This window comes from Bos indicus, chromosome 2, assembly GCF_029378745.1.
Source record: "Bos indicus isolate NIAB-ARS_2022 breed Sahiwal x Tharparkar chromosome 2, NIAB-ARS_B.indTharparkar_mat_pri_1.0, whole genome shotgun sequence".
Classification (NCBI taxonomy): domain Eukaryota; kingdom Metazoa; phylum Chordata; class Mammalia; order Artiodactyla; family Bovidae; genus Bos; species Bos indicus.
The window spans coordinates 37,848,394-37,874,186 of NC_091761.1; the positions used below are offsets into that span (position 1 = coordinate 37,848,394).

General features: G+C 39.8%; 1 protein-coding gene across 13 annotated transcripts in view; it reads right to left on the reverse strand.

The window, feature by feature from the left end:
• The window catches only part of PKP4 (plakophilin 4), a 258,767-nt gene that overhangs the window by 232,747 nt on the left and 227 nt on the right, over nucleotides 1-25,793 (reverse strand). The window contains exon 1 of one of the 13 annotated variants that reach the window (XM_070767581.1): nucleotides 24,759-25,209. The exons of the other annotated variants lie outside the window; for them this stretch is intronic. The gene's annotated coding sequence lies outside the window, so the exon portion shown is untranslated. Of the gene's footprint in view, nucleotides 1-24,758; nucleotides 25,210-25,793 lie in introns of those variants that run through there. 13 annotated transcript variants of the gene reach the window in all.

Sequence of the window (25,793 nt, forward strand, 5' to 3'; positions counted from 1 at the left end):
TTTTTAATTTTAATTAAGTTTAAATTTAAACTTACACAGCTAAACGTGGTTTGTGGATATGTATCAGACAGGACAGTTAAAGAAGGTATGATCCCAGTTTACAAATATGCACACTTTACCAATTATTACTCTCTAAGGAGAATACAATGAAATATAACTAACAGTCACAACGTTTTAAAATCTGACACTAAAGCTATAAACTAATTTGGTACATTTCAGTAACACATATAGATGAGTAATGTTAATTAGTACAACCAGTTTCACTGTTTTTGTGTGTTATGTGATAGTCAATTCCTCATGCATTTTACCCATACATTATAATTCATTCCTATAAAATTTTCTTCCCCCAAAGGTAATCTCAATACTTGTAATAAATGTATGTGAAATAAGCCAATCAAAAAATAGGCAAGTAAGTGAATAGATACTTTTCTAAAGACAAACAAACAGCCAATAAGTACATGAAAATGGGCTCCAATGAGCTTTCCTGGTGGCTCAGATGCTAAAGAATCTGCCTGCAATTCTGCCGGGGACCTGGTTTTGATCCCTGTGTCAAGAAGACCCCCTGGAAAAGGGAATGGCAACTCACTCCGATATTCTTGTCTGGAGAATCTCATGGGCAGAGGATACAGTCCATGGAGTCAAGAATCAGACATGACTGAGCAACTAAACAACACTTCATGGGTATTTATTACATTACTCTTTGTATTTTTCTGCATTTGAAATATTGCATAAAAACTCTAAACAAAGTCTCGTTATCACATGATCATCAGTTTCTAGTTATCCCAAAAGTTCAAATTATGTTTTTCTTTTTATTAAGGTATAACTGACTTACAATACTATATTAGTTTCAGGTTTACAACATGATGATTCAGTATTTGTACATATTGCGAAATGATCACCACAGTAAGTCTAGTTAACATCCATCACCACACAGTTACAAAACATTTTTTCTTGTGATGAGAATTTCTCAGCTCTACTCTTTTAGCAACTTTCATATATGCAATGTGGTATTATTAACTATAGTCATCACGCTTTACATTACATCCTCTTGGGTTATTTCCTTTATAACTAGAAATTTGTACCTTTTGACCCCCTTCACTCATCACACTTCAAATTATGTTCCTGAACAACTACTAAAATATTATGTAGTTCATTAACATGTCGTCTGTACTTCGCCCTGTTGATTCAGGTTTAAACCATTACTAATACCTTAGGTGATTCAGTTAAAAAATATATAAAGCTATTTAATAGAAAAATTGAGAAGAGGTGGACAGAAGACTGATGACACATGCTTGCTAATGATTCCATTTATCTTGATTAGGATCTAGTACACTTGTTAAATGGGTACCTTTCCGTACAAAGAATTTAAAGACCACATTGTCAACATAGTCCAAAGTGTTTATTAAACTTTGAAAATCAAAATCATAGCAAGTCATCTGCCTACGAGCATCTCATCTTAAAATATTCTAACTCACTGCATGGCAGAAACAAAGCACACAACATAATGTGATCACTTTTAAGGCACAGAAGTAAATACAGTGAATGCTTCCCTAATTAAAAACATAATAATCTAAGCAATGATTATGTCTTTATAATCTGGGGTAAAGCTAACATTTCTCCTATTCAATCTCACATCTTATACCTAACAAGAGGCTAAGCTTCAAACCACACCCTTTCAAAAGCAAAACTGCACATTTAAGATCTCTAAACTTTGCCAGTATATTTTAGAAAACACTGAAAACGTTTTTCTGCCTGAATCAGAAGTTTCTCTCTAGGAGCTGAGACTATAAACTTTGTTCCTGGCTTATCAGTCACATACATGAGGCATTCTAATAGTTATCACAGCATTATTTGCATACCTCAGAAGCTGGTTCCTACAGCTTAGCTGGCATGGGGCTTTAGTCATTTTTTTTAATCAGGAAATTGTTATCAGGAAATTGAACCTTGGCCTAATCCCAGTTGATCAATATTACAGAATTCCAAGGAACCCTGCTGTAAGACTGATATTTCACTTCTCTTTACAGAGTCTGTCCCTTGCTGCTTGGCTTCTAGAGAAATCAGGCCATAATTAATATTTCAATGACACAAGAGCTGATACTTATGCTGCAGTGAGGTAGTTCATTCACTTTGGCAAGCTTTTCCTCCAATTCCTTATTTGCTGAAGGCACACCTCCAGGTTAGTTGGCCTAGATCATTTCCTGTTTTTTAAAAAATTTTCTGTGGGGGAGGGAGAGAGGGGATTAGAGTTCTGAATTCTCATCTAAATTAGCTAATGGGAAACATGGTGCCTTGCCCAGGATGCCGAGATTCAACCCTATTGGCCTTGCAGTTTTGAGAAGGCTCCCTGCAGCTGCGAGGCAGCTAGGCCACCATCAACTGCTGTCAAGTTTTCTTCATCTCCTTGGGGCACACTGCTTCCTCTCCTTGGAGGCAGACTGTATATTAAAGGCCTATGGAATGCACTGAGTTCCCGTGTGTGACTTCCCTATCAGGTCTAGCACTGTGCATGTAGACATCTAAGGATCTGAAGCAGTTCTGGCCAAACCATGAGGTCAGCTTCAGACTCCAGACCTACAGATCTGGCCATTTCCAGTGCTGCCAAGTCAGAGATAACATAACCAGCCCTTAAGATGTCTATAATTACTGATGATAGTTTTACTGCTTTACTTTGAGATAATGACTAATGGATACCAACTGGTTCCTATCCTGAATTTGTTTCTGGTCTCCAACAAATTCAGGACCAAAAAAAGTCTGGTACCTACAAAGGAAAGGCTTTACGTACTGGGCAAGTGCTTCACAACTACATATATTTGGATAATGTGAATTCACATATAAAAAAATGTATATATAACCAAATTACTGACAGCCAAACTCCTGGATTTTGTGGCTGGCTATTTGTGTGCACACCTACTTTGGTGACTTCATCAACCTTGCCATGATTCACCTCCATGTTTCTAGGACTGAATTTTTTGTACCCCACTAACACTACCACGGCAGGGTTTGACTGCGGTCCTTCAGAGACTGTAAACCAACTAGCTAGGTAGCATGGATAGGCCTTCCCCACCCACTATGAGTTTCTTAGATTTGAGTAACATGACCTCAATACATGATACTTGAAGCAACAAGCAAATATGAACTATACCAACAAAAGACAAATCCTGATGCAGATTTCTTTCGCCTATCATCCACAGTCACCTCACTGATTTCTTTCAGGGCCTAAGATTTTGTTCAATATTACCTTTAGTTTGAAGTGATGTGAAGTGAAGTGAAGTGAAGTCGCTCAGTCGTGTCCGACTCTCTGCGACCCCATGGACTGTATGTAGCCTACCAGGATCCTCCGTCCATGGAATTTTCCAGGCAAGAATAGTGGAGTGGTTGCCATTTCCTTCTCCAGGAGATCTCCCTGACGCAGGGATTGAACCCAGATCTCCCGCGTTGTAGGCAGATGCTTTACCTCTGAGCCACCAGGGAAGTCCACCATCTTTAGTTTAGCTTCTCATATTTACTTGTCAACGTCACAATGTACGACTAGACTAAAGCTTCAAGCACTAAGGCAGGTATTTAACGTGAAGCAGAAAGATTTTCCTGGGTTAGACCATTTCATCAAGATAATAAATCCAAGAGTAGATATGAGGGGGCCAACTGAATGTCTTGGTGACACAGTGAGAATGAATGATTCAGGGACCAACAACTTGATTCGTCTCACTGAACATCTGAGTCATTCAAGAAAAGTGTGTATCTTGTATTTACTTTTTAGAAAAAGGTACATTTTGAATAAGCGGAACACTTTGATTTCATTTTTTTTTTTTTTTTAAGACATTTGAATGTCAAGTCTGGGGCTATATCTGGATTCCTTAACACTTGTATGTGTGGTTTTTTTTTTAAGCACTTTCTAAAATTTTAAAGCATAAAGCAGCAATTACTATACAAAGATAAAAAAGAACTCATACAACCTAAAATCTAAATACAAACACAAAATTAATCCATGAAATGACCAGTAAGAGCTCTCAAAAAGATCAACATATCTTTTATGGCCAGGCTAATAATTTGGGGATATTAACATGGTATTTGGCTTCGGCTTCAGGTCATGACTTAGATCTGTTTTCTTCTTCAAGACTTAAACCTGCCTTAGAGACTGGATGACCAAAACGATGCCAGTGACGCAAATTCCAAAGACGCAGCACACGTGCCACTGTTTCCTGCCACTCAACTGAAGGCAAGTCGTCCAAGTAACTCTACCAGAGGAACCCAAGTAGAGGAGACCACTGGAGCAGCAAATTCGATAACACCTTAAGAAATAAAGCAGAGATGTGGCCTACAGAAAACAATCTGGCATCCATCAAGTGAAGGACTCAATGAGATTTGGAGAGGCTCAGACAGCAAAGGCTATTTCCACAAGGATGACCAGACTGTAGACACACACAGATACAACCCCTGAGGAAGTGCCTCCACCTCCTGATCCAGGCATGTACTTGAACCTGAGTGACGACCTCTCCAGACCTCAGGTTTTCCACCTGTAAGAGGAAGGGACTGCACATTGTGATTCCATAAACCCTAACCTTGTCAGCAGTGTTACTGTCAAACAAGTGTGATTATATCTATGGCTTAATTTTAACACAGTCATACATTTTAAAAGGAATTTGACTATTTATTACAAAATGCTTACAGTGATCACTTCTGGATGCAGGGAAATAAAGGTGGGTTTTACTTTCCTCTTTCATGGTTTTCTAAATTTAAAGATTTTTCTATAAAAGTAGGGATCACGTTTATAATTAGCAAAAAATCTATTTTTAAAGTGAATTTTCCTGTATTTAAAATAGCAGTTCTCTGATCCAAAAGTGATGATATTTTAATTCATTTAAGCCTTCAGAGGATGAGCTCCCAATTTAAAGTGAGGAAAAGGATGTTAAAATGTGACATCATAGTACATTGTGCTACGCATGTGGATGATAACCAATAACATAAAGTTAAACCTGAAATCATACCTTTAAATTCCTGTTGAGATGTGTCCACATGTGCACCTGATGCTCAGTAATTTCCTGATCATATCTAAAAAGATTCAGTGTTCCAGCCCTCTGAAAACGAAAGAACTGCTCTAAAGTCTTAAGCTAAAGGGAAAAAAAATTTTTTTTTCTTTTCCTTAATTGCAATTATCCTATCTTTGGAGTGGAGAAGCAAAGAAACATTTGAAAATCTGTTGAAAGTTGTAATTCATCTCAAAAAAAAAAAAAAAATGCATTAAATCTTGATTTTGTTGATTGCTCCCAATATACAGAACTTCAAACATCTGAGTATCTATGTGCATTATAACTGTACTGAATTGGAATTCCCCCAAATCAAACCCAAGACAAGGGCTGGAAATCAAGCAACTGACAGGAGGTGGACAAGTAAGGTAGGGAAGGATATACTAAGGGGTACATTAGTGAGTCAATGTTATGAATAAATGGATCTCCTGTCTGCTGGGACCTCAGGGAGCCTGCAGAGGGCAGGACCCAGGGATGTCTCAACTAAGAGGCTAAGAAGTTAGGCTACTAGTTCATCTCCCGTTGATTGATGGTTGGGGGCTACCTCCTGCATTTCTGACTTGACCTAACACTGGTGGCAGAGCCTTCAGGCTAAAAGTCCCAGAGGCCTGTAGCAGAAAGCTAAAAGATAATGAACTGGTTGTGAGAGCCATGGCAAGTGGGCAAGGCACAGACAGAACATGCTGTAACCATTAAGTATAAGAAAAGTGCCTTTATTTAGATTAAAATGCAAACCACAATGTCTATACTTACTGAGTGCCCTTTCTGTGTCAGGCATAGTTTTATGATTTCTAGTCTACGAAGGCAATGGCACCCTACTCCAGTACTCTTGCCTGGAAAATCCCATGGATGGAGGAGCCTGTAGGCTGCAGTCCAAGGGGTCGCTAAGAGTCGGACACGACTGAGCGACTTCACTTTCACTTTTCACTTTCATGCACTGGAGAAGGAAATGGCAACCCACTCCAGTGTTCTTGCCTGGAGAATCCCAGGCACAGGGGAGCCTGTTGGGCTGCCGTCTATGGGGTCACACAGAGTCGGACATGACTGAAGCGACTTAGCAGCAGCAGCAGCAGTCTACTGTCTAGTGGCAAGACAGCACATAGATAGGTTGCTGAAAAATTAAAAAGCTCTAAGAAAAAGATTTTAAAAGTGGGGGCAGGGGTTCTTGACACTGGGAGTGGATACACTGAGCTTCATCAAAGTGGCTGAAAAGGCATATAACCCAGGAGAAAAGAAAAAAGAGCAGAGATCTTACCCTCATGATGACGGCAACACCACCACAGTCTGCCAACTCATAATTTTCGTCAGCTCATCGGAGGGGTGACGGGAGAAACCTCAGTATAACCCACTAACCTGAAATTAAGGAAAGAGAGGCACCTCCAAGGAAATGGACCTGCCTACCTGGGGTGATGCTGCTGGACGTTGGCAAGGAGAAATGAGCTAGAGTTTTCAGCAAACTGATAAAGGCTGAATGAGGGCAAGCAAGAGAATACAGAACTCTGCAGGGTCACAGATAGGAGGGTCACAGACAGGAGGTGAACCCACAAACAGGTTCTTTTACATGGACCTCTGCAGGTACCAACGTATGACTCTGGCCAGAGTCCAGAGCTCACCTCCCACTAGGTGCCAGCCTGGGGAAGAGAACAGCAGCTGCCTTGGGAGAGGCATGAAATCCTACCTGGATCTTTCTCTTCTATCTCTGGTACTGAACTGCTGAGGAAAGGGCAAAAACCCTGTCCTCCTTGGAACACTGGTGAAAGCCCACTGTAGCTGGGAATTCATCAATATAGTGTGGTCATCCTGTTCTATGAACAGTCTAACTCAAAAGCAGCTTCAGGACCCTGGTCCCACCTTCAGCCAGCCTGCCAACCTATGCCCCTTCTCAGCAAACACTGGGAAGCCACCCAGGGCAGAGGAATCTCTTTCTCAGGGCCTTGGAGGTGAAGAAGAGAATGTGATGGCCCGACAGGGGGCTTTGACAGAAGAAAAGCTGTAAAGATGAAGACATGAGCCTGGTTATGGATGGGGCTTACTCCTTGGAAGGAAAGTTATGACCAACCTAGATGGCATATTAAAAAGCAGAGACATTACTTTGCCAATAAAGGTCCATCTAGTCAAGGCTATGGTTTTTCCAGTGGTCATGTATGGATGTGAGAGTTGGACTATAAAGAAAGCTAAGTGCTTAAGAATTGATGCTTTTGAACCATGGTATTGGAGAAGACTCTTGAGAGTCCCTTGGACTGCAAGGAAATCCAACCAGTCCATCCTAAATGAGATCAGTCCTGGGTGTTCATTGCAAGGACTGATGTTGAAGCTGAAACTCTAATCCTTTGGCCACCTGATGCAAAGAGCTGACTCATATGAAAAGACCCTGATGCTTTGAGGAAAGATTGAGGGCAGGAGGAGAAAGGGACGACAGAGGATGAGATGGTTGGATGGCATCACCGACTCGATGGACATGGGTTTGGGTGGACTCTGGGAGTTGGTGATGGACAGGGAGGCCTGGCGTGGGGTCACAAAGAGTCTGACACGACTGAGGGACTGAACTCAACTGAATGGATGGGGCCAGAAAAGTCAAAGAACAGGATTAATAATGATCAGGGAGTAAGGAGGATGGGTTATAAATCACTTAGCATGAAGTTTCTTCTGAATGTTACATCCATTTAGTTGCTTAGACATGCAAGTTTAATTTTTGTTTGATATAAGGGAGAAAATCCTACATGAAAAGATTCTGGATTAAATTTAGTATCAGATTTAATTTTTACAGTCAAGAACAATTAAATTGTCTGCTCGAATTTTCTGGATCACAAGAGCTATTCACACTGAAATGTCTAATGTTCTGCTCATTGTCAAAAAAAAGCCTTCAAGTGCTGACGCAAAAAATTGTGCTTTATTTCCAACTGTGCACATCACTGCAGTAACAGAAGCTCATCATACGTATGAGAGAAGACACACTGGAAATAAGATTCATCTTTTCTTCTAGTTGATCTGACATAAGCAGTAGCTTCCAACCTAAATATCAATGAATGCCTGTTTTAATATTTCTCCAATCTTATTCATAGTTACAAAATCAAGGTATTTCCTTCTTCTATTAACTGCCATTTATCAAACTAAGCATTATTTCAAAGAAACGAAGAACTACTCAATGAAAAATAATTCCATTTCAGAATCCATATTAAACTTAACAAAGGCATTTAAACATTTCTGACTACTGAAAGATTAAACACGGTTAAGCTATTCAGTCTCATTCTACAGTTAGTCCAAACTTAAATAAATCTTATCATATGGATTCTTAAAGATATAGAGTGAAAATGTATTCTCCAGCTCTTCCCTCTTCCAAAAAGCTTTAAGAAGCTCAGCACAAAACTGAAAATTAAAATAAATCCCAAAATGAAAACTTATCTTCAGACTGACTCCATCAGTTCTAATGTCTTTACAAGCAAACTGAGTCAGACACACAGAAGGGAGCTACATGCTAGTTACAGCCCATTCTCTCCCTATGAGGCTCAATCACCTAGCTTCTTAAAAGCAGTGAAAAATGAGAATATAGGATAGAGTATAGATTACAGTCCATGGGGTCGCAAAGAGACAGACATGAGTTAGTGACTGAACAATGACAATAACAAATATTAAAACATGAAATGTCAAGATACATATAAGTAACTCAAATTGTACATCAGGATTTTTTTTTTTTTTGCTCTGAAGCTAGTTCATCGAAATTTAATAATCAGCTGAAATTTGTCTTAGATCAGCACAAAAAGAAAAAATAAGGAAGTGGGAGGGCTCTGCTTGGCTTTCCTGTGATTGTGAAGCAAGGTTATACTCTACACTGCTGCTGCTAAGTTGCTTCAGTCATGTCCGACTCTTAGCGACCCCGTGGACTGCAGCCTTGCAGGCTCCTCCGTCCATGGGATTTTCCAGGCAAGAGTACTGGAGTGGGGTGCCACTGCCTTCTCCGGATACTCTACACACTGCTGCTGCTACTGTTGCTAAGTCACTTCAATTGTGTCCGACTCTGGGCGACCCCATAGACAGCAGCCCACCAGGCTCCCCCGTCCCTGGGATTCTCCAGGCAAGAACACTGGAGTGGGTTGCCATTTCCTTCTCCAATGCATGAAAATAAAAAGTGAAAGTGAAGTCGCTCAGTCGTGTCCGACTCCTAGCAACCCCATGGACTGCAGCCTACCAGGCTCCTCCGTCCATGGGATTTTCCAGGCAAGAGTACTGGAGTGGGGTGCCATTGCCTTCTCCGACTTTACACACTAAATTAATTCTATTCAGCAGGCTTTTTAACTTACTTTGCATACCCACACTTCAGTGTGTTTCAGGCAGTATTTAATTTTCCAAGCAAAACTACAAATCAAAGCTGTTTAGAACAACTCTTTCTTTCTATTATCCCCAGAATTGTGGACAAGCTCCTTGAAGACAGGCACTCTGTTTTATACCTTTGCTGCCCTGACAGGTCTCAGCCTGCAGACATAATGCAGGAGAGGGAAAGGCTCCGGCAGACCTGCAGTTCCACACTGATGAAGACAGTTGAGCATCTCTGCAGTCAGTAACAATGTTTCTGGCATTGCTGAGGCTCACCTGCTACTTTAATATCACTTCTAAGAGCGAATGCCCTGAATGTAGGACATAAACAAAGGGACAAGGCCTTTTGTGCATCATTTCTGTACCGTTTCCCAAGGCCCCCTTCCCATACCAAGCACTGGGCCTCTGTATTAAATGGCTATTGACTAAAACTCCATGAATTCTACTGAAAATTTCAAAAGATAAGCCCAGTAGAATTTTTTTAACCTCATGAAATTTTAAGTGAAGAAAAAAATAAGATCACACATTCTTGTACATCAAATGCTTTCTATAATTCAGTAATCAAATCTTAACACTAAATAACAACTATCTTGTTTTAGTATGAAGAACTGAACCACAAACTAAACTTATAGTTTAGTTTGATACTCTTTCTATTCCCATGACTCACTAATAATTTCCTTGCTCATGAAATGAAAGTAGAATATCACCGATTTTTACAGAGTTATTAGAAGGATTGCTGCTGCTGCTGCTGCTGCTAAGTCGCTTCAGTCATGTCCGACTCTGTGCGACCCCATAGATGGCAGCCCACCAGGCTTCCCCATCCCTGGGATTCTCCAGGCAAGAACACTGGAGTGGGTTGCCATTTCCTTCTCCAATGCATGAAAGTAAAAAGTGAAAGTGAAGTCGCTCAGTCGTGTCTGACTCTTAGTGACCCCATAGACTGCAGCCTACCAGGCTCCTCCATCCATGTGATTTTCCAGGTAAGAGTACTGGAGTGGGGTGCCATTGCCTTCTCCATTAGAAGAATTCAGTTCAGTTCAGTTCAGTCACTCAGTCGTGTCCGACTCTTTGCGACCCCATGCATCGCAGCATGCCAGGCCTCCCTGTCCATCACCAACTCCCAGAGTTCACCCAGACTCACGTCCATCGAGTCAGTGATGCCATCCAGCCATCTCATCCTCTGTCGTCCCCTTCTCCTCCTGCCTGCAATCCCTCCCAGCATCAGAGTCTTTTCCAATGAGTCAGCTCTTTGCAATAGGTGGCCAAAGTACTGGAGTTTCAGCTTCAGCATCATTCCCTCCAAAGAAATCCCAGGGCCGATCTCCTTCAGAATGGATCTTCTTGCAGTCCAAGGGACTCTCAAAGAGTCTTCTCCAACACCACAGTTCAAAAGCATCAATTCTTCAGCGCTCAGCCGTCTTCACAATCCAACTCTCACATCCATACATGACCACACGAAAAACCATAGCCTTGACTAGACGAACCTTTGTTGGCAAAGTAATGTCTCTGTTTTTGAATATGCTATCTAGGTTGGTCATAACTTTCCTTCCAAGGAGTAAGCGTCTTTTAATTTCATGGCTGCAGTCACCATCTGCAGTGATTTTGGAGCCCAAAAAAATAACGTCTGACACTGTTTCCACTGTTTCCCCATCTATTTCATTAGATAGGTATTAATAGAAATGCTTTGGAAACTGTAAAGTTATTGCTTTGTTAATTGAAAAGCATTTAATATTTTATTTACAATTGGTCCCAGCTACACTCTATACCAGCTCCAACAGAATTTTTTGCAATGACAAAAATGTTCTGTATCTGCCTATTAGTATAGCACTTGCCCTATGTGGCTGTTCAACACTTAAAATGTGGCTAGTGAGGATAAGACACTGAATTTTTAATTTAAATAGTCTATATGGTCAGTGGTTATTAGACTGGACATCACGGTAGCTTCAGAAACATAATCTTTTCATTGTAAAAAAAAGAAAAAAGTGCAAGAGATAAAATTTTGTTTTCTCAGCTACAGTACTCACTCTTTTCAACACGGGACAGTACTATATAAAAATTAGAGACAACACCTTACAGAAGCAAAACCCCCACTTAATATAGCGTATTTGGCAAAGGGATCTTTAAAAACAAACCATCAAAACTTCATTTTGATGTAGCTTATTTGACAGCTGAGCTCGCCAAACCATCTAAATGGCATACACTAAAGACTGGCATGCGCTAGGTGCTTTGCAAATAACTATTAATGAAAGAAGGATATGAGAGACTGTTAATATACATCTCAGTAATCCGAAGTTAGAGGTTGACCCTGTCCACCCACATCATCAAGGCACTAACTACCTCTACTTTCTGAGAGAGCTCTACTTGAAATATATCACTTGAAAAGTGAAGTTGCTCAGTTGTGTGTGACTCTTTGCGACGACATGGACTGTAGCCTACCAGGCTCCCCAGTCCACGGAATTTTCCAGTCAAGAGTACTGGAGTGGGTTGCCATTTCCTTCTCCAGGTAGACAGCAAATGTACAAGACAAGGGCTTTTCCTCAAAAGCTACAGTCAACTTGGAGGAAAGAGATGAGAGACGAGTTAATCAGCAGATGTTAACAGTCCCAACAAAACAACAAAAAACCAACAGGTGGAGTTTAGCATTAAAACCCAGAGAAGAGAGGCATTTGGAGAAGGAAAGATGACCACCAGCCAATAGCTGAACAAGGTCTTGAAGGACCATGAAGATTAAAACACAGAGCTCAGAGAGGCAAGGAACAGTGAGTACAAGCCAGTTCTGCTGATGCAGAAGGTTCAGGAAGGAGAATAATCAAGGTTTGCTTGTGAAGGGCCTCCACTGGTAGGCAAGTTGGAGTCTGAAGTGATCCTACAGAGTGGGGAATCACTTAAGGTTAGAGGGAAGAAGGACTACTAAGGTTATAAACAAAGTATTTCATTATTCATTCATCCAAAGCAGGCATCTGGTGCTTAAAAAATATTATGTCAGGCACATTGATAGATGAGGGTTACAATGAGAGCTGTGACACAGTGCTAACCTGGATAGCACTCAAAACAGCCAGGAACACAGATGCAGGAAAAACTTGAACACCATATGACACATATTTGTAGCAGAACTACATGCAAAGTGCTAAGCACAGGTGGGAAGGTTTCAGTTGGAGAGAAGAGCTAGGAGGCTTCACCAAGGAGAGGATATTAAGTTAAACTAAGGAAAAGAAACCGCAGGCTCACCAGAGAAGCACATACTAGTTACTTACTGAAAAGCCTTCAGGAAATATACAATTTGTTGGAAAGACCATATTTCTGTGAAATTAAAGGGTGCTGAGGTCATATTAATTAAATATAGAGAAATGATCAAATCCTTAAAAGCACAGTGTTGAAGAAGAAGGTAACTGGATAAGCTATGTTTTAGGACTAAGCGTAGTCATCACTTCTCAGCTTCGATTTCAGAAGACTGTAAATGTAAAAGCATTGATAAAAATCTTAGAATAAATATAAACAATACAGAACAAGATATATGATCAGATGGTATTTTAACTATGAAAAGAAACATATTTGACATTCAAGGTACAAAAGGACACGGATAAAAACAAATCAAATTATCAACTGTGATAATTTTATTTAGACCAGACACAATTTCAATGTTTTTCTCTGGCAGAAATTGTATGCAAAAAGCTGGGGGTTTGGGGGTTAGAAATTGGGGAGAGATGGAAAATGAAAAAGTTATGCTTTAGAAAACATCTTCTCTTCTAGGGAAAAAAGCAGACTCCTTGCCTTTACAAGTTTCAGTTATGCTTGCTGGCTTCCACCTGACAACTGAATGGATTCCAGTCACACACAAATATACTGTCTTCATTTTAAATTCCTAGTTGGCCTGTTAGGATGGTACACAATAAACATTTGTTTTGCAAGAATGTTACCTAAATTGTTTACATCAAATATAGGTGAAATTTTGAAAGAACTTACATTAACAAATACATTTTGAAATACAGTATTGTTATTGTAAATTAAATATACTTGCTTCTAAAAACAAAATGTAACAAAAAAACAAACCCTGAGGTTAAGCTACAGAGTAACTTTATGAATTGCATTTTAAATCAAGGATGAGGCTAATGTTCATAGCATTATTTACAACTGCCAAGACATGGAAGCAGTCTAAGTGCCCATCAATAGAGGAATAGATAATGAAAATGTGGTATATATATCCAATGGACTACTACCCAGCTATGACAAATGAAATACTGCCATTTGCGGAAACATGGATGGACTTAGAGGGCATTATGCTAAGTGAAACAAGCCAGAAAAAGACAAATACTGTATGATATCACATACACATGGAATCTAAAAAATACAACAAACTAGTGGATATGAAAAGAAGCAGACTCACAGATATAGAGAACAAATTAGTTCTCATTATCTATATCCAATAGGGAAAGGGAAGAGGGGAGGAAATATATAAAGGTAGGGGATTTTCAGGTACAAACTATCAGGTATAAAATAAGTTACAAAGATATACCATACAACTCGGGGAATGTAGCCAATATTTTACAGTAAGGGAAAATGAAGTATAACCTTTAAAAATTATGAATCACTGTATACTGTACCACAAAATATCTATATGCAGGTCAAGAAGCAACAGTTAGAACCCTGTATGGAACAACTGATTGGTTCAGGATTGAGTATGACAGGGCTGTCTGTTGTCACCCTGTTTATTTAACTTATATACTGAGCACATCATGAGAAATGCTAGGCTAGATGAGTTATAAGCTGGAATTAAGATAGGTGGGAGAAACATCAACAGCCTCAGATATGCAGATGATACCACTCTAATGGCAGAAAGTGAAGAGGAACTAAAGCACCTCTTGATGCGAGTGAAGTAAGAGAGTGAAAAAGCTGGCTCAAAAATCAATATTAAAAAAACTAAGATCATGGCATCTGGCCCCTTTACTTCATGGCAAATAGAGGGGGGAAAGGTGGGAGCAGTGACAGATTTCCTCTTCTTGGGTTCTAAAATCACTGCAGATGGTGACTGCTGCCATGAAATCAGAAGATGACTGCATCTTGGCAGGGAAACTATGACAAACCTAGACAGTGTGCTGAAAAGCAGAAACATTACTCTGTCAACAAAGGTCCATATAGTCAAGGCTATGGTCTTCCCAGTGGTCACATACGGTTATGAGAGCTGGACTGTAAAGAAGGCAGAGCACCAAAGAACTGATGCCTTGGAACTGTGGCACCGAGAAGACTCCTGAGAGTCCCTTGGACAGCAAGAAGATCAAACCAGTCAATCTTAAAAGAAATCAATCCTGAATATTCTTGGAAGGACTGATGCTGAAGCTGAATTTTGGTCACCTAATTTGGTCTCCTAATTTTGGTCACCTGATACGAAGAGCCAACTCACTGGAAAAGTCTATGATGCTGGGAAATATTGAGGGCAGAAGGAGAAGAGGGCGTCAGAGAATGAGACAGCTGGATGACATCACTGATAAAATGGACATGAACTTGGGCAAACTCCGGGAGATGGTGAGGGACAGGGAGGCCTGGCATGCTGCAGTCCTTAAGGTCGCAAAGAGTTGGACACAACTGGGCAGCTAAACAACAAATACATAGTACATCTGTAACTTACATAAACTTGTCCATCAACTATACTTCAATAAAATAAAATCAATGATGGGGCTTTGCTAAAAACAAGGTAAACTCATAGAAGGCAGTATTTGTGGGGGAAAAAAAAAGATGAAACACTTGACTTTACAGGCAAGTTTTTGTAATTTACCAAAGCTATAAATCTAACTTTTAAATTACTGAGGTCACATGTAATTCAGTGTATAATTATAGAAAGGAAGCTTTAAAAATTATAATTTAACCCAGTAATTGCATTCCTAGACATCTATCCCAGAGAAATATAAACTTATGAAAACCTGTACAGATAGTTATAGCAGCTCTGTAAATTAAAAAATAAATTCAGATGTCCTTCAGAGTGGTTAAATTCTAGTACATTCTTATTATAGAACACTACTCAGCAACAGAACAGGAGAGAACACTGATACATGTTAACAACCTGCTTGAATTTCTAAAATATTATGCTGAGTAGAAATAAAAAACTCTCAAGTTGCATACTGTATGATTTCATTTATGTAATATTCTTAAAATGATGAAATTATAGAAATTACACAACTAATATATTCCTATAATACATAGAAAGAGGACAATTAGTGGTTCCCAGGAATTAAGGAGGGGATGAGGTAGAAGAGAAGTGGAAGTGTGATTTCAAAAGGGCCACCTAAGGGTCCCTGGGAGTGATGGAACTGTTCTGTATCTTGACTGCATTGACGTCAAGATACAGGATGTAATACTGTACTGTAGTTCTGCAAGATGTTACCATTAGGGGAAATGGGCAATGGGTACATAGGATGTGTGTATTGATCCTAATAAGTGTCTGTGAGTTCATAATCATATCATGATTAAACATTTAAGTTTTAAATTATAACTTTTTCAAATTTTATCACAGTGATTACTTGAGGTTGGGGAAGGAACCACCAAAATGTTTAAGAGTATTTCTAATTACACTGTCAAAACCAAATAAAGATTTGCTATACCCACTAGGTCACAAACAAGCTGTGAAATTCCCTGTTTTTTTTTTTTTCTGATTATTAATGTGTATTTAATTTTACAGTTTTAATTATACTTGTATTATTTTAGTAACTTTTTCCTTTGAAAGACTCCATGTACTTAGAAATGCATCTACTTTTCTTTTTTACTTCATCAACTGAATATACAAAAGATATTACTAATTCACAAAAGGCAAGGACATAGAAAGTTTGCTCAACGTCATACAGCCAAAGCCTGACCAAGCTGGAGCTGGTGCTCTGTAGCTACATATTAATGGCCTGAGGAGGAGAGTAGTATGTAAACTCATCTCACCATAGTTATAAACCATGCAATAATGAATATGAACCAGTCTGTTTAAAAATTTCTAATGTTTTTAGCAAGTAATTTGATATAAAGAATTATTTATCTAACAAGTTGCATTATAATGGTAATTGTTTAGATAAGGCAGAATGCATTTTTCCACTGAAACATGAACAATAAATAGTTCTGAGCATCTAAGACCAAAACAATTTTATAAAAGTAGTAAACAAAAGTAAGTTCAGTTCAGTCGCTCAGTCATGTCCAACTCTTTGCGACCCCATGAACCCCAGCATGCCAGGCCTCCCTGTCCATCACCAACTCCTCGAGTCCACCCAAACCCACGTCCATCGAGTCGGAGATGCCATCCAACCATCTCATCCTCTGTTGTCCCCTTCTCCTCCTGCCCTCAATCCTTCCCAGCATCAGGGTCTTTTCAAATGAGTCAGCTCTTCACATCAGGTGGCCAAAGTAAAGAGGGCTGCTAATAGACAGATTTATCCAAGAGTCGTAGGTGAGGGTATGCCAAGGCTGGAATTAAAAACCCATTAATCCTATAGAGATATCTAGAAAGACTGGAAGTCAAGATTAAGTCATGCAAAAACACAGAGTCTCTGGCCTCAAGTAGCTCAGGGAAGTAGAAGAACCAAAGGAACTTGGAACTGATATTCTTCAGTGTTGCTTCTATGTAAAAGTGTATTCAGAGTTCTGATGAAGTAACTCATAGTGAATATTTTGGAAGATCGATACCTACCAATACACTATGCAGAGATATCAAACTGACGTATTTTTCCTGTATGGATAATCTGAGTTAGACACTTAACAATTGAGTTGCTTACTGCAGGTCTCAAAATAATAGTTCTTGTGGAAAGTCCAATTGCGCTTTCTGATTCCTTTTGTGGTGCTTTTTTAAAAACTGACTTTTCTGCTTATTCAGTCATTGACAAATTGACAATAAGCAGGAAATTCCCATCACTGCATCAGTCTGAGATTCAAGGTATGATTCAATGAGACCATTTATTCTAGCAGATGTCACAAGAGATTTTCAAAACATTCTGCTAGTTATTCATAACAAAAGGGACTATTTTCAATAACAGATAATAAGTTTGGACTTACAAAGGCACAAAAATTGCCTAAAGAATAAAAAAAAACCCACAATAAACCAAAGTAATGCAATATGAAGATAAGAACTTACCTAAAATGGTTGTTCTTAACGCATAAATTATGTTTCTTCATATATAATGAATTTTCATTGATTAAAATCTTCTCTGAAATTACTATTTTATTATTGGTAGGGAGCACTTTTTCAAATGTAAGTTTTTTTTCCAAACAAAGCCACTGATGGTGCTTAACGCAGCTGTCTATCTAGACTCTGGTAATGTATCACATAACACACACCTAAAAAGTAGGTTTAGCTAAAACCTAGTTAATACAAAGTCATTTTACAGCTCATCCTTAACACTTACAGAACAATTTTGCATGTTTATTTATATACCAAAGTTTTCTAGGACAATTTTTTCCAGTTCATTATGTCTTATCTTTCCCAACTAGATTGTGAAATTAATCACTGTTTCCTCAAAGATGCAGACTCTGAATACTGAATCCAACATAGATGACAAAACTCCCCAGGAAAAATCATTTTTTGGCCGTGAGGTCTAGCACTGAGTCCAATACAGAGCAGGGGACAGATAAATGTTAACTGAATGGAACCAAAATGAATCATGTATCTTTTTTAAATAAGAGGTATATAACACAGAACACAGCTCTTCACACACAGTAGACCTTCAGCAAATACCTGAAGTGCTACTTGTATTCAGTCCCCTCACATGGACCTCTGGTGGTACTTAGGACAAGAAGTAACTTCTAAATAGATTAGCCCGTTTCCCATTCAATCGAAGAGCAAAGTATCAGACAGAATGATGAACTTCACTGCAAAGTGGTTATTACTGGTTTTCACATTGAATGTTTATAATTCTCTTGAAGGTACAGAAACTTAAGAGTGGGTTCAAGTGTGTACTTTGATCACAATGAGAATTCAATCAATATTGCACTGTTAGCAATATAATTGATTCTTTTTGAAAATAATGTACTTATTGTATTAGCAAAGGGAAACAGCCAATCTCAATAAATTTTTAAACAACTGTATATGAATGTATTTGTATGTAAGTTCTATAGAGATCTCCCCCCTTTGTGGGAGAGAGCAGGATTCATGTCAAAATCTCTTCTCTTGGATTTTTTAATTGCTTTTCACAAAAACAACACAGATCCCAGAGCACAGATTTAAGTAAAATATCATCCTGTTGAACTACACTACAACTTCTAAACACTGGTTGGTTGTTTATGTGCTAAAAAATTACAGTTAAATGAAAGTACCTATATTCTATGATGAGAGGTGGATAAATGAGCTCCGTTCATAGAAAAGCAACAGTTTCTCCAGAGGAACAACTCTCAGTTGTTTAATTTCTTTGAAGACAAATCAAACCTCTGAGGATAAATAAGACCAAAACAAATGATAAGTGAGTCTTTATCATTTTAACTAGACCAGTTCCATCTAACCACCATTTAAATTCTCTTCTGTTTCAATCCAACTTCCAGAAAATTTAGTCTCAACAAGAGGTTAAGCCTCAAATATGTACAGTAGACTGGCTGTTTGTTAACAAATGAGTCCAAGAAGGTAGCCAGTAACTCAGCCATTATGGGGACAAATGTTTGTCTGGCTGCAACATTTATATTTTTAGGAGTTGAGCATTTCAGATGTATAACTTCAATCTTCTTCCCTTACCCCAGAGGGTAAATTGTAATAAATTCTTGAGTAGACAGTACATTCTTGCCAAGGAAAAAAATGCAACAGAATGAGAATGCTTGCTGTGCTAAAGTGAAATATAAGTACCAGAAGGGCTCTAGAGAGCATCTGGTCCAACATCTTCATTTTATAAGATGAGAAAACCAGAGCCCAGAGGAGTTAAATGACTTGCTCATGGGACACATACCAGCCCAGTAACACGGCCAGGTCTAGGACTAGAGACTCTTTATTAAATTACTGTCTGTTGGTTTACATCAAGTATCTTCCAAACTTTTCTTCTAGTCTTTCTTGCTTTCGTAGTTTCCTGCCAATTTCAAGTGTGAATTTCAGACAGAAAAGGCAGAAAAGAGTTTATTTACAAGGTGCATTTTAGCTCATAAATGATTACACTAGCATTTTCGTCATACATTGACTAGCAAAGACGCTGTACATAATGACCACAGTTAGAATTACAAATACCATAGTAGTATACACATTTAAAAGGTATGCTTTACATTTTCAAGTGCATAATACTATCAGTTTTTACCTTTTAAACATAACAGTTTATTAAGCTGTTTACCCAAACCTCCTACACATGATGGTCAGTGGTGTTTACATGCCTCAAGTACTGCATGCCTAAGGAAGGTCCAACTTCCCTATTTTAAAAATACCCTTAGTTGACTTACTTTTATCAATTCTCTTCTTTAAAGGCAATCTCTTGCAAACCATCCAGTTCATAGTATTTTTTGTTTGGTAGTTTTCTTTCCTGAAATATCCTATTCAGATCCATAATCATATTGACTAAGAACACAGAAAACAAGCCAATAATTTGCCTGGGATATAGCAGATGCTACAGAAAGCATCGTTAAGTATCACAACATAAGAATAAAAATGACTTGATGTATTAAAGCCAGCCCTAAGCCAGGCCTTGTTTTAAGTGCTCTACATATATTAGCCCATTTAGTCCTCAAACAACCATATGAGGTGGATAGTTTTGTCATTCTGTTTTACAGACGAGCAGAACAAGATCCAGAGAGGTTAGATAATTTACCAAGTTAGACACCTTGCAAACAGAAGAGCCAGAATTGAACTATGACACTCTGGCTGCTAATTACGATACCTCACTGCCTTATAATGATACTTTTCAAGGGCTTTTACTCAGTGTGTGGGTGAAATCCCAAAGGCTTTCCCTGGCCTAAACTACATTGGTTCACCTTGAACTAGAGTTGGGGTAAACAGGTACCTTCAACACATTATATGGTCTATTCCCTTCCCTTCACTTTCCAAAATTAAACTGTTAAAGAAAACAAAGTTATTTAAGATGAACACAAAGGAGAATCAAGAGTCTCAAAAGAGAACCCAAATCTCCTGTTGGTATGATTTGGGATAGAAGGGAAAACAGGACTGATTATATACAGGAATGCTTTTGAAACCATTTTGTTTTCTTAAAAAACAAACAAACCAAAAAACCCTGAGAACTCTGGGAACCTTGAGTTGAAATATATCTTAGATCAATGCAATCCAAACCCTGTATCTTTAAAAGTAGGAAGCTGTAACCCAAATATTAAATGGTTTGTCAAGGTTATACGGTTTAATGGCAGATCTTCTAATTCCTAGCTTAGGGTGCTTTTCACCTCCTTTTCATGTTTGCAATTAAAGAGAGAGCTTACAGTGGACCAGAATTTCAGATACCACCTATCCAGTGTTTTAAAAGTCTATTTGTAATGGGCTGTAGAGCCTGGTGGGCTGCAGTCCATGGGGTCGCTAAGAGTCGGACACGATTGAGCGACTTCACTTTCACTTTTCACTTTCATGCATTGGAGAAGGAAATGGCAACCCACTCCAGTGTTCTTGCCTGGAGAATCCCAGGGACGGGGAAGCCTGGTGGGCTGCCGTCTATGGGGTCGCACAGAGTCGGACACGACTGAAGCGACTTAGCAGCAGCAGCAGCAGTGCGTGCCCATAAAACACTGTATTCAAAGTTCTAGGCCAGCCCCCAAAGCCTGCACAGTATGCTGATAGCCCACCTTCAACCTCACATTTTACCTTTTGTATTCATATATAATATCATTTTTATGACAAAAATGCACATCTGCTCTAAATTCAACCTACAACACTAGGCGCCAATTTCCATATTCTATATAAGTGGCTCTTGAAAGGGGGCTTTTTCTGGCTCTCCAAGCAGGCAGATGCATTGGTGGTGGTGGTGGTATGTGTGTTGTGGGGAGAAAGGACAGGGATGCAGATTAGGGAAGAGCAGAAAAAACATCCTTGCATATTTGCAACCCACTAAACTCATACTGAATAAAGCAACAATTATAGAAGTTAAACATGCCTTTCTTGTTGATGAAAAAAGCGTTACTGATTCCTCTGATCCTTTCCCTCTCCACACTTAATTTGTGAGTTCTGGACTCTGTGAGGGCTATATGATATACTGTCCTTCAGAGACTGGCATCTAACCAATCCTTAGGCATTATTCACTTCGTGAAAAATGCTTCACCATGACATGACTTAAAATAATTCAAATACTTCCATATTTTAATTTATATATTTTATAGTATTAAAGATTTAGTATAATTTCTAATGATATTTTATCACTTGCAATGAATCACTATATCACCATATATGAGTGATAATAAACTATAATATTATTAAGACTATGAATAATGAAATGATCAGCAGTGTAGCCAACACTTACTGGTATATCAAATAAAAGTAAATCTAAATTATATATAAAAAAAAAAACCCTCAGACCAATGACAAATGGAATGTCTGTAGCATTCTAAATTTAAACACAGAGCACCATCATGTAATGTCCCCAATTTAGTTTTGGCAACATAGCCTCCAAAAGATGAACATAATTCCACTGAATTATTGAAGTGACAGAGGGACCAACTTTTGAATGACATACATACAACTTCTCAACTGCAACCAGCAAGCACATGAATCACTGCTGTTTGTGACTCAGGGCCTGATCCCCTTTCCCTAAAAGAAACGTTATTTTCCACTGCTGGGCATCAAACTAATTTGCTAACTGTTATAATCACTTATTGGCAGGATCCCAAGTCTTATACCCAGGTATACTTAAAGTTTTACTTTGTCTGTCTTATCTCTCTGTTTGCAGCTATTTGTAGTTAAAGTTTGGGCATGAAATAGTTACTGGATACCGCCAACATATCCAGTTCATTAGTGTTATGAATTAGATTTGTTTCCCCTCTTCATTGCAGGAAAGGCACTACAAAACCATTTAACACATTGAGGAAGTAATTATCTCCCAGTACACTGAAGGTGTGAAGGTAACTTCCCAAAGTGACATACAATTCCATGAATGCTTAATCCCTAGAAGAACCCTTGAATAACCTCTACTTCATCTTTCACTGAAAAAAGAAGCAATAATATCCACTTTAGAATGAAGCAAATTAGGGACATCCTTCTTGACTGGAAAAAAAAAATAGTTTATGGAGCAATCTCAAAATACCTTAATATTTCAAAGCTGTAAGGTGAAGCCCTGGACGTAAATGATTGGCATCATCCAGGGTATGGAAATTCTCTATTTAAATCAACCCCTGGTCAAAAACAAGGAAATAACTCAGTTTGAAAACTGACAATAATTGGATTTTTAAAAATTAAGCAAATTTAAGAGCTTTAAACTAAAATCCCTTTCCCAATTTGTATAGAAAGGAAAGAAAATTGTAACTCTGACTTAATATAGACAATCCAAATACTCAAGGTTATAAAATTGCTAAAGTTCCTGTTGAATTGAGTTTGGTAGTAATTTCCTGAAATTCAAATGATGTCAGAACCAACCACTGATAGAATTAGATTTGGTTTATTCAGCTTGTAAATGCAGCAGCAGCCTTTTCCCCCACTCCTGAATGAATGCCAGCTGCTCCTACTTTCTGCTTACCTTCTCTTACTCGTGCTTTCCATCACTACCTTGGTCCTCTATTTCCTTCCAAAAACAACATGGGTAAGAATTAAGATAACTGAACATTTGTCCCCCAATTTAGAATCTTCTATATAACATATAAGACATGAAATACAGCACTTTATCTTATATAACAGTGGGAGTTGGGGAGGGAATGACTGAAATAGTTTGTTATTTTATCGTGAACAATAACCAATTTTAAAACTTCTTCTCTTCAAATGTCAATAACAAATAGACGATAATTCTAACTGAAAGCCTACCTTGAAGCATGTAAAACTATTTGAACAGCCAATCATATATACCAATGTATATACACATTTTCTATATGCCTGAATGGGCTATTTCAATTTCTAATGTAGCAGATAAACTAAATGTGCTTTTACTTTCTAATATTCATATCACATCAAATATGCACGTGTTAAACTCTGCTGTGAGGAGTGTGTTACATAATAAGTTTCCTGTTCACATCTCCAAACACTTCTCAATATCCAACACAGTGTTATTAATTCTAATTTAGAGCTAACCCTCTAAATTAGAAGGCCCACTTACTATGAACATATCTGAAAAACAATGTAGCAGCCAAAAGACATAACTTTATCCATCACAAAGTTTTTTTCTTTTCTCTTTTTCCTTTCCCGCTGGGTCCTTAACCAAATAAAAGGCTCTCATTTTATACTTTTCAATGCCCTTGATCCCTACACAGAAGGTGTTAGTAGACAGCTGGACAATCAACTATTTTCCTGAATCTGATACAAAATAGCCAAGCATGGAGAGGCTTATAGTAAATTCAACCTCCAAAGCAAACTGTGTCAAACAAAAAGCACACATAGTATACTTTTCCAAATCCAGAAATACTTATTTTGGACATCAACTGTTCTCATGTTGATGAGATACCATTTTCCGTAACTGTTTCACTAGTACCAGAAAGGAAATTAAATACTTTCTACAGCAATACACTACATTCAAAAAAAAAGAGAAGTGGTCTTCTACTTTACCTTTTAAAATAAGACAATCTAAGCCCTGTTCTAGCAAGGCAACTTCTGTCAAAAATTTGCTTTTCTGCATTAAGGAAAATAAAATTTGACCAAAACTATATACTAATCATTTTGGATTTTACACATAAATAACCACCATTCTTTAAAAGTCGTAGACCCGTATTTTTATTTTACGTTCAAACTCGGTGCCAAAAAAAGAAAGAACTGCGACCTCAACTAATAAATTACATCTTGAAATATACATCATCTGTAGTACCCCGTTACTTCCAATGGTAACTGACACGCCCCGAATTTAACTGTACCAGACAGTCCTATCTGTCCCATCGCTGACCAAACACTGCTTCTCTGTTTCTATTCATTGTGGATTGTAAGAGGTCTAAACACAGCCCAGTATGAGAGAAAAAAATTACAATTTTTATGACAGTAAAGTGATGCATTCAAGTTATCTCCTGAAGAACATCCCCGTCCATGAGCATTAACAACATTTTTTTGATAGAGCCAAAATACGTTGGCTGCAAGCTCATTACTCAAAGAACCTTAGGCACCCATTCCTGCAGATCAAAAAAAAAAAAAAACCTCGTAAAATCCAGGCACTATTTAAACCTTGTAAACCAAAGTTGCCAAGAATCTTGTGCAATTATCAATAACCTTGGCTATACCGCCATCGGCACGAAATTCACGGTCCTGGAGACCAATGCAGCAAAATCCCAGACGAAAGACTAGCTGAAGCCCAACAGAACTGCCGCGCTTCCCCTCCGCCGCCCTCTGCCGCATGGAGAAAAGCCAGGGGAGGAGAGGAGTGGAGAGAGGCTCACCAGCTCCGAAGATGCTCCGGTGACCTCTGACTGCTCAGCGAGAGCTGGGCTGGGGAAGACTCTAGTTCTGCCGCGGCGGGCCGCGTGGACTATGCTCCCGGTGCATTCCTCGCATTCCTGCACAATCTGTCGCCAGCCGAAGAGCCCGCGGTGCGCGTCCCCCCCGGACACACAACACCTGCTTACTGCTGCGCCCCGCGCGGCCACGGCCGCCGCGGCGCCTCTACTGCCCGCTCTCGCTGTTTGTCGCACTCAGCCAACACGCAGCCAAATTTCGGCCCAACCGCTCAGCCCCTCGCTTCCCGGGTAGAGGGGGAAAGAGAGAGGGGTGGGCAGCGCCAGCGGCGGGCAGGGACACTATCCGCCCGGGGGTGCCGCAGCTCCTCTTCAACTCCTGGCAGGGAGAGAAGGAAGCGGCCGCGCAAGAGGGCAGCCGGGGAAGCTTGCGGCTGGAGAATCGGGAGGGGTGGAGCGTGAGGATACGCGGCGAGGAGAGAGGGGCGCACTGGACAGGGTGGGTGGGCAAGACCAGCTAGAAGCGCGGGACTCCGGGCAAACGCAAGACAGCACCGGCAGAAGGGACGTGGGAGGAAGGGGGGGCGGGGCAAGGTGCAGGAGTTGGGGCTGGAGGGAAGGACGGACCGCCCCGAGGGTTCGGGAAGGCGGGCGCCCAGGGGTGTTGGGGGCGCGAGGCGGCGTACCAGGCGGGCAGGAGAGGGGAAGCCTCCCGGCAGACGTCCAGGAGGGCTCGGCGTGGCGCTCAAGTTTGGGGCTGCGGGCCCTAGATCCAAAAAGGCCAATGCGGGGTGGGGTCGTGCACTGCATGTAGGGGAGACCGGGGGAAGAGTAATCGCCGGGAAAAGCAAATGGAGGGTGAAACTTGTGCGCCTACCGGGGGGAGGGGAGCAGGCAGGCGAGTGCGGGCAGGAACACGAGGCGGGGCAGGAAAGCCGAGGCGGCCGCGAGGCGGTGGGGACGGAGTAACGGGAGGGAGGCGCCCGTCCCCGTCCCTCCCCGCGCCCCTCGCAGGCAGGT